This window comes from Neoarius graeffei, chromosome 19 (genome assembly GCF_027579695.1).
Source record: "Neoarius graeffei isolate fNeoGra1 chromosome 19, fNeoGra1.pri, whole genome shotgun sequence".
NCBI classification, from domain to species: Eukaryota; Metazoa; Chordata; class Actinopteri; order Siluriformes; family Ariidae; genus Neoarius; species Neoarius graeffei.
The window spans coordinates 12,825,376-12,835,990 of record NC_083587.1 but is presented as its reverse complement, the minus strand read 5'-3'; the positions used below and the strand labels follow the sequence as shown (position 1 = coordinate 12,835,990).

The window sequence follows — 10,615 nt, the reverse complement described above, 5'->3', positions numbered from 1 at the left end:
TATCTCTCTCTGTGTGAGAGAGATGGTGGTGGTGGTGATGCATCTCTTTTGTGATATTTATTGCAGTACATCATGTTTTACAGGTGTGTTGTGCAGTTGAGATGCTTCACCTAGTCACTTCCGGTTCCATATCTCAGTAAAGGGAACCATTGAGGAGAATCATCTCTATCTTCATATTTGCAGACTGGTGTTTAAAGTTGTGCATATAAAAATATTATTTGCTCCCTTGGCCTGCTCCAGTCAGGGATCGTATCTCACGTATCCGTCATGTCTTTTCCTGAAGGTTCGTTCTTGTTTAATCGGACATGTGTTCAGTTCTCAGATCCTGATGGGTGTTTTGTTTTTGTTTTTGGCAGAGAGCCTGATCCCTTGTCTGTCTTCCTGCTGTGTGAAGCTCATCACGCTGCTTGGACATTATTCTGCTAAACTTCAACCTCTCATTTAATATCTAAAGTTTAGGCTTTAATCCACTCATCAGAAACAGATAAAGGTCTGATTTGAACATGGTTCGAGACACTATTATAATTTAACATTGCTCCACAACTTGAATTTTCTTTTAAACTTGAAAAATGTCTCTGCCTTAACTTTTTTAGAAGCGTGCTTGAAATTGATTTCAGATGTAAAAGGCTGATGTGGTTTAGGGAAAGTTCTCAGCCTGAGTTACTGCGTTTCTGTAGCACAATACTCTTACGGTTAAAGTGGGTTAAATTCTTCTGTTTTTCTTTTTCTTTTTAATGCTTCTGGTCAGAACTGTAATGTGTACACTTGGAAATGTGTTCACTGTACAGATGTAATATTTTTTTTTTTTTTTTTTGGGGGGGGTTAAAATTGGTACCATAAATTGGTTAAGAGCAAGATGTATTAAAATAAATGTGGATGAGAAACTGGATGTCTGTTTGTTCTCCTGACACCCCCCCCCCTCTCTCTCTCTCACCACAAGGTGGTGCAGTTTAGTTTCTAGCATTTAGCCAGCGTTCATGTTCCAATAATAACTCATTTTCAAGTTGTAGAGCTTCATTCCAGTTTTTTTTATTTTTATTTCAGCTTTCAGAAGAGAATTTTAAAGTTAAAGTCTGTGATTTTATCATATCACAAAGATTGTTAATATAACATTATGAAAATAATTTATGATGTTACAATCCACGTTATCCAGCAACTAGTTCCGGTCCCCTCTGATTTGGATGAGTAATGTTGTGAGGGACTGAGATTTACTCTGTGTGTGTGTGTGTGTGTGTGTGTGTGTGTGTGTGTGTGTGTGTGTGTGTGTCAGACAGACAGACAGACTGACTCCGCTTGTCTGTGTTTGCTACGTAACGTTACATTTCTAGCAATAGTTCATTACATTGAAACATTATTACAGGCCGCCGGTCAGTGCTACCATGGCAACATGCAAGGCTCTATCCAGCCGTAGCTTCTTTGGGAATTATTTATTGGAGCCAAAACATTTTTTGGTCATATTTTGTTTGAAATGTCACTTGCTTGAGTGACATTTCACTCACAAGGAGAAGAGAGTGGCTGTTTGGACAGTTTTTGCTTACAGTATTTGACGGAAGTTGGATATGATGTGTTAATAGTACCTGAAGATACAGTATTAACAGCGGACATTTTGCTCATATTGTGAGAGAATCTTTTTCAGAGCCTATAAATACAGAAAAAAAACAATGAGTTAATTGAGAGAGATAACAGGATGGTGTGTTCATTCATTTGATATTGAAATTGTTTTTTGATGCAATACAGGTAGTCGGCGACTTACGACCTATGCGACTTACAACCGTCTGGTTATGACTGGCAAGTGTTTCCCAGCTGAGCTAGCTGAGCGTACGACAGTTTCCGCCCCAGCTCCCGGCACACGCGCAGTCTCTCTCGCGCTCCGTCATACAGTTTCCGCCCCAGCTCCTGGTTTATGAAACGAGCAAATGCTCCCGCCAGCCCGAGCGCTGCAACAGCTGCTGATGACGTAGACGACCCACAGCCAAGTGATGCCAGCGGTCACTAAATTTTGTATTTTGCTACGTTTTGCATTTGTATTTTGGTATGTTTCAAACTAAAATGTTTTCTATTTTTCACACCTGTATTTCTTATTTTTTGTTTTGCACACATTAAACGAATTGTACTGTATGCAGTGTTTGACTTAAACCAAATAATGAGCCAAGGTAATGAAATAAGAAAATGTTGATAAAATAAGACTTTAAGATGATTACAATATCATTACACATCACAATGTACTTGCGTTCATTTAACATAGGCCGACTCACGACCAGATCGGTTTACGACCGGTCAGTCGTAACCAAACGCAGTCGTAAATTGACGACTACCTGTATAACATTGCACGTGTTTCAGTGGACAAAAAGGCGCCAAGATTCAGAAATACACAGGGAAGTTTATCACAGAATGATAAATCGTCTCGTCTCGTCTCGTCTTCTTCCGCTTATCCAGGACCGGGTCGCGGAGGCAGCAGTCTAAGCATGGAAGCCCAAACTTCCCTTTCCCCAGACACCTCGGCCAGCTCCTCGGGAAGAACACCGAGGCGTTCCCAGGCCAGCCGAGAGACATAGTCCCTCCAGCGTGTCCTGGGTCTTCCCCGGGGCCTCCTCCCGGGGGGACATGCCTGGAACACCTCCCCAGGGAGGCGTCCAGGAGGCATCCGAAAAAGATGCCCGAGCCACCTCAGCTGGTTCCTCTCGATGTGGAGGAGCAGCGGCTCTACTCCGAGCTCCTCCCGAGTGACTGTGCTTCTCACCCTATCTCTAAGGGAGCGCCCAGCCACCCTGCGAAGGAAACTCATTTCAGCCGCTTGTATCCGCGATCTTGTTCTTTCTGTCATTACCCAAAGCTCATGACCATAGGTGAGAGTCGGAACGTAGATCGACCGGTAAATTGAGAGCTTCGCCTTTTGGCTCAGCTCCTTCTTCACCACGACGGACCGGTAAAGCGACCGCATCACTGCGGAGGCTGCACCGATCCGCCTGTCGATCTCACGCTCCATCCTTCCCTCACTCGTGAACAAGATCCCGAGATACTTAAACTCCTCCACTTGAGGCAGGACTTCTCCACCAACCTGGAGAGGGCAAGCCACCCTTTTCCGGTCGAGAACCATGGCCTCGGACTTGGAGGTGCTGATTCTCATCCCAGCCGCTTCACACTCGACTGCAAACCGCCCCAGTGCATGCTGAAGGTCCTGGTTTGAAGAAGCCAACAGGACAACATCATCCGCAAAAAGCAGAGATGAAATCCTGTGGTTCCCAAACAGGATTCCTTCCGGCCCCTGGCTGCGCCTAGAAATTCTGTCCATAAAAATTATGAACAGAACCGGTGACAAAGGGCAGCCCTGACGGAGTCCAACATGCACTGGGAACAGGTCTGACTTACTGCCGGCAATGCGAACCAGACTCCTGCTCCGTTCGTACAGGGACCGGACAGCCCTTAGCAAAGAGCCCCGAACCCCATACTCCCGAAGCACCCCCCACAGAATACCACGGGGGACACGGTCGAATGCCTTCTCCAGATCCACAAAGCACATGTGGACTGGTTGGGCAAACTCCCATGAACCCTCGAGCACCCTATGAAGGGTATAGAGCTGGTCCAGTGTTCCGCGACCAGGACGAAAACCGCATTGTTCCTCCTGGATCCGAGGTTCGACTATCGGTCGAATTCTCCTCTCCAGTACCCTGGAGTAAACTTTCCCTGGGAGGCTGAGAAGTGTGATTCCCCTATAATTGGAGCACACTCTCCGGTCCCCTTTCTTAAAAAGAGGGACCACCACCCCAGTCTGCCACTCCAGAGGCACTGTCCCCGACCGCCACGCGATGTTGCAGAGGCGTGTCAACCAAGACAGCCCCACAACATCCAGAGACTTGAGATACTCAGGGCGGATCTCATCCACCCCCGGTGCCTTGCTACCGAGGAGCTTGCAAACCACCTCAGTGACTTCGGCTTGGGTAATGGACGAGTCCACCTCTGAGTCATCAGCCTCAGTCTCCTCAGTGGAAGACATGACGGTGGGATTGAGGAGATCCTCAAAGTATTCCTTCCACCGCCCGACAATGTCCCCAGTCGAGGTCAACAGCTCCCCACCCGCACTGTAAACAGTGTTGGCAGAGTACTGCTTCCCCCTCCTGAGGCGCCGGACGGTTTGCCAGAATTTCTTCGAGGCCGACCGATAGTCCTTCTCCATGGCCTCCCCGAACTCCTCCCAGTTCCGAGTTTTTGCCTCCGCAACTGCCCGAGCTGCAGCACGCCTGGCCTGCCGATACCCGTCGGCTGCCTCAGGAGTCCCGGAGGTCAACATGGCCCGATAGGACTCCTTCTTCAGCTTGACGGCATCCCTTACTTCCGGTGTCCACCACCGGGTTCGGGGATTGCCGCCACGACAGGCACCGGAGACCTTGCGGCCACAGCTCCGAACAGCTGCGTCCACAATGGAGGTAGAGAACATGGTCCACTCAGACTCAATGTCCCCCGCCTCCCTCGGAAGCTGGGAAAAGCTCTCCCGGAGGTGGGAGTTAAAGACCTCCCCAACAGAGTGCTCGGCCAGACGTTCCCAGCAGACCCTCACCATACGTTTGGGCCTGCCAGGTCTGTCCAGCTTCCTCCTCCGCCAGCGGATCCAACTCACCACCAGGTGGTGATCAGTTGACAACTCAGCCCCTCTCTTCACCCGAGTGTCCAAGACATAGGGTCGGAGATCAGATGACACGACTACAAAGTCGATCATCGACCTCCGACCTAAGGTGTCCTGGTGCCACGTGCACTTATGGACACCCCTATGCTCGAACATGGTGTTCGTTATGGACAAACTGTGACTAGCACAGAAGTCCAATAACAAAACACCACTCGGGTTCAGATCGGGGAGGCCGTTCCTCCCAACCACGCCCCTCCAGGTGTCACTGTCATCGCCCACGTGAGCATTGAAGTCCCCCAGTAGCACAATGGAGTCCCCAGTCTGAGCACCCCTCAGTACCTCTCCCAGGGACTCCAAGAAGGCCGGATACTCTATACTGCTATTTGGCCCGTAGGCACAAACAACAGCAAGAGCCCTCTCCCCAATCCGAAGGCGCAGAGAGGCGACCCTCTCGTTCACTGGGGTAAACTCCAACACATGGCGGCTGAGCTGGGGAGCTATAAGGAAGCCCACACCAGCCCGCCGCCGCTCACCATGGGCGACTCCAGAGAAGTGGAAAGTCCAGCCCCTCTCGAGGAGCTGGGTTCCAGAGCCCAAGCTGTGCGTGGAGGTGAGCCCGACTATCTCTAGCCGGTACCTCTCAACCTCCCGCACAAGCTCAGGCTCCTTCCCCCCCAGCGAAGTGACATTCCATGTCCCAACAGCCAGCCGCTGTGTCCGGGGGTCAGGTCGTCGAGGCCCCTGCCTTCGACTGCCACCCAATCCACACTGCACCAAACCCCTACTGCTACCTCTGTGGGTGGTGAACCCACAGGAGGTCGGGCCCACGTCGCCTCTTCGGGCTGAGCCCGGCCGGGCCCCATGGGCAAAGGCCCGACCACCAAGCGCTCGCATACGAGCCCCAACCCCGGGCCTGGCTCCAGGGTGGGGCCCCGGCTGCGTCCTACCGGGCGACGTCACGGTCCTGGATTTTTTCTCCATAGGGGTTAGAATGATAAATTAATCTTGCAATGGCCTTTTCCTTCACACCAATTCTGTGATTATTGTAGGGACTTTACCATAAAATTTCAAACAGGGTTCAATTCACCTTAACATTAGCTCTCTGTAAAGGGACACTGCAAGATCATAGGAAGATCATATAAAGGACGCATGCCATTGCAGAGTTTGTGTGGACACAAAAGAAGGCAGTGGCGCATATGACATCACACATGCAGCGCCGCCGACTTGTGAATCACTGCAATCTAATAACGCCAGACAAGCTTTGTGATTTTTGAACAGAATTCAGACGCAAAAAAATTATTTTTCAAACCAATTTTTTTTATTTATCGGTGAACTTTACAACCCATTTGTGCATATCACACACAGAAAACCTGGGATTTTATGTAATTTTCGTTAGACTAGCACTTTAATAGTTTTTTATTAGGTAAAGGAGTAGACCTGGAGGGTCATCAGGCATAGAGTTTTCTGGTAAACTGGGATGTATGGATGCTGTCGCCCTCCCCCCACTCGTTCACTCGGGTTTGTTGATGGTGGAGTGGCTGCTGCTTTATGTCCCAGGGCTCCCTCATGTTACCTTCTGGCTCTCTTCTTTCAGTTATGCTGTCGTTAGTCTTGCCAGAGTCCTTGCTTGCACTCAACGCTAAATGTATATGTTGTGTATTGACTGCTTAAGTTTGTCCCTTATGAACTACAGGACGACCCCCTGTGTTGCGTGTTGTAAGTGACATGCTAAAACCTCTTCCTGAGTTGAGAAGCAACAGCAGCACACCTGCAATTCTACCTGGTCTCCCGTTTCTTCATTATTAGTTGTAGTACAAATCAGTATAGTACACAACAAAACTGGAGACGAGGTAATGCAGCCTCACATTTGTTATTTTCGGTAGAAAGTCAGAGTTTAACGAGTTTTTCGCGAGGGTACAGCGCGACGCTGCGGTAAACGGAATGGAGGTACAGGCTAATCGCTGCAGCGTGGACGGGACCGCGCCAGTACAGAGGACAACGCGACTGCGGTAGAGGACCAATCTCCACAGCGGAAAGGAGACTGAAGTAAACTGTTAAGAGGAGGACTATGCTGGTACTACAAAAAAAAAGAGGACATAAGTGCAGTAAGTCAAATGAAACAGTGAGGATAACTGACTAACAGGAGAAATTTGCATGAGGATAAGGCTAATTGCTGAACTCAGAGGAAGATAAGGCCTGTTGTTTGAAAATGGCTGCACTGGTCGGAAATATAGGACTATTTGAGGAAAACACAGAACAATAGAGTTCATACACCAAGAGGTTTGAATATTTTGTCCTGGCTAACAAGATTAAAGACGATGTTCTTGTGCCAACGTTTTAAAGTGTTATGGGAGGGAAAACATTCAACCTACTACGCAGCCTAGTGCAACCTGAAAAGCCAGGAGACAAGTCCTATAGAGAAATAGTGACAATATTAAAAGATCATTATGCGCCTAAGCCACTGATTATTGCAGAGAGGTTCAGATTCCATAAAAGGAACCAAGAAGAGGGTGAATCTGTTTCACAGTTCGTAGCTGTACTTAAACGGTTATCTGAACATTGTGAATTTGGACTTTCACTCAGTGACACCATACGTGACCGGCTGGTGTGTGGTCTACGCAGTGAGGCTATTCAGAAACGACTACTGACTGAGGCTAACCTGAGACTGGAAAAAGCCATAGAGATCAGTACATCAATGGAGATGGCTGCCAGAGAAGCACAGCAGCCAAATGCATCAACTCAAGTGCACAAGTTGTCCATTGAGTCCAAGAACAAAGCAGCAGCTGGCCAACCTTGCTACCGTTGTGGGAAAACCAGGCACCAGAGTGTTGGTGTAAGGACTTAGACTGCAGAAACTGTGGTAAGAAACATGCCTGTAAAAACAAAAAAGACCCAGACACACAAATAGCACGGTGAGAGAAAAAAAAGTGGCTTCCACAGAAACAAGAAGAAACATGTGAATAAGATGGAACATGAACAGGATGAACAGAGTGACTGTGAATCTGATGATGAAGATGCAGTGCATGTTTTATCTGTCAAGGATGATGATGATGATGGATACTTGGTCACACCATTACTGGAGAACAAACCAGTGCGGATGCAGGTGGATACTGGTACACATGTATACATGATATCAGAAGCCGTTTACAAGGAGAAGCTGCAACACCTTGCTCTTTGAGAGACCAAGCTGAAGTTAAAGACGTACACTGGTGAGCCTGTGACAGTGGAACAGAATGAACAGAAAAAGACTCTTCCACTATACATCATTCAAGGAAATCGTCTGGCTCTGCTAGGTCGCCGGTGGTTAAAAAAGATCAGACTGAACTGGCAAGAAGTGTTTGTGGTTATGGATGGAGACACAAGACAGAGGAGATCTTAAAAAAGCACCCCAAAGTTTTCGATGGAGAACTTGGCAGCATGAAAGATATTGTGGTTAAGCTGATAGTCAAACCAGGAACCACACCAAAGTGCCTAAAAGCTAGACCTGTCCCATACGCCATCAAACCAAAAGTCGAGGCAGAACTAAACAGACCAGTGAAGAGTGGAGTCTTGGAACCTGTGAGCACAAGTGAATGGGCTACACCCATTGTCCCAGTCATAAAAAAAAAGATGGGGCTCCAAGAATCTGTGGTGATTTTAAAGTCACTGTGAACCCTGTCTTGACTGTAGAACAGTATCCATTACCCCTCATTGAATACCTCTTTTCAGGTTTGGCTGGAGGACGGAAGTTTAGTAAGATAGATTTATCTCAAGCATATCTTCAGATGCATGTGGATCCAGAGTCACAGGAGCTGTTGACCATAGTGACACACGAAGGCCTGTACAGGTACCGGAGGTTCCCTTTTGCGATCACATCTGCTCCGGCACTTTTCCAAAGAGCCATGGACCAGATCCTGAGTGGTCTTTCAGGAGTCCAGTGCTACCTGGATGACCTGCTCATCACAGGATCAGATGAACAGTCACACTTGAAGAATCTGGATGCGACACTACAAAGACTGGAGGAATATGGTCTGAGAGTCAGGGAAACCAAGTGTGAGTTTTTCCGACCATCTGTCGAGTACCTGGGATATGTGATCAACAGCACAAGGCACCATCAAAGGTGAAGGCTGTCGTGGAGGCTCCATCCCCAAAAAATGTGAGTCAGTTGAGGTCATTCCTTGGTTTGCTGACATACTATGCAAGATTTGTGCCTTACCTTGCCAATAAACTGAAGCCGCTGCATGAGCTGCTTAACAAAACAAAGACATGGAAGTGGACAGACAAATGTGAGACAGCTTTCAAAGATGTGAAGATGGCCCTCTCCAAATCTGAGGCCCTTGCCCACTTTGACCCCACATTACCACTTCAGTTGGCATGTAATGCCTTATGGGGTGGGTGCAGTCGTGTCTCACATCATGCCATCAGGAGAAGAGAGACCAATCGCCTTTGCATCGAGGACACTGAGCAAAGCGGAAAGCAATTATGCACAGATCGAGCGAGAGGCACTGTCTATAGTGTTTGGAGTCAAGAAATTCCATCAGTATCTCTTTGGCAGAAAATTCACACTACTGACAGACCATCGACCTCTAACCTCCATCTTCGGTCCTCACACTGGCATTCTGTCGCTGGCAGCCAACCGTATGCAGTGATGGGCTCTATTGTTGTCCGCCCACCAGTATGACATCAAGTATAGGTGGTCAGATCGGCACCAGAATGCTGACGGGCTCTCAAGGCTCCCATTGCCTGTCACACACCCTGAGCCCACACAAGCTGAGATCTTCTACTTCAAGGAAGTGACGGCTGCTCCAGTAACTTCGACATGTTAAGAAACATGCATGCACTGACCCTGTCCTGTCAGAGGTTATGGATATCATCACTCATGGGAGAGGAGGAGAGATGACACCAAGCTTGAAGCCTTACCTGGTGAGACAAAATGAGCTTTCAGTCCAGTCTGGATGCTTATTGTGGGGCTATCATGTCATCATTCCACCGCCCCTAAGACAGAAAGTGCTTGCTGAGCTCCACACTGGACACTGTGGTGTGGTGTGGTGCAGATGAAAGAAATTGCACGCAGCTATTTCTGGTGACCGGGCCTGGATGCAGTTATAGAGGAGAAAGCAAAGTCCTGTTCTGCCTGCCAGAAACTGAGAAACCTCCCACAGCTGGCGCCATTACATCCATGGGACTGGCCTGAAGAACCATGGCAAAGAATCCACATTGACTTTGCTGGACCACTGGAGAACCACATGTTTTTAGTGGTAGTCAATGCTCACAGCAAATGGCCAGAAGTTGCCATTATGAAGAGCACCTCCTCAGAGAGAACCATTGAGGAGCTAAGGTCTATTTTCAGCCGTTTTGGCCTACCACAACAGCTTGTTAGTGATATCGGCCCACAACTTGTGTCTGAAGAGTTCAAGACATTCATGGAAGAGAATGGTATTCAGCACATCAAGTCTGCACCATATCACCCAGCTACAAATGGGCTCGCTGAAAGATTTGTACAAACCATGAAGCAAGCTCTCAAGTCCTTTCAAGGCACACAGTCTCTCAACCGGCATCTCAGTGCTTTTCTGTTGTCGTATTGAAACACACCACATGTGACAACAAAGGTGAGTCCTGCCTCGTCTATGCTCAAGAGACAGCTTCGCACTCGACTTGACTTCCTGAGACCCCAAAAGACAAAAGAGGTTGTGCACCTTCAACAGAGAGTGCAAATGGAAAGATGATCAAAAGCAAAGTTCCGGAGATTCACAGCTGGGGATAAGGTGCTCGCCCAGAACTATGCCGGTGGTGTAAAGTGGATACCTGCAACCGTTGTTGCAATGACCGGTCCTGTGTCATATACAGTAGAAACCAGTGATCATCTCATCTGGAGAAGACACGTCGATCAACTACTCCACACTTCTGGTTCCTGTAATGACTCACCTCAGCCAACATCTTTTGTTCCAGAGTTGGAGGCCTACCAGGGGCAACACCCATCACCAGAAGAACCCCAGAACCAACCTTCAGGAATGG

The 10,615-nt window shown here is 48.2% G+C and overlaps 1 pseudogene; it reads left to right on the top strand.

Moving 5' to 3' along the window:
* The first annotated feature begins 8,502 nt into the window (after positions 1–8,502).
* Positions 8,503–10,282, top strand: LOC132867569 (uncharacterized protein K02A2.6-like; annotated as a pseudogene).
* Positions 10,283–10,615: the final 333 nt, after the last annotated feature.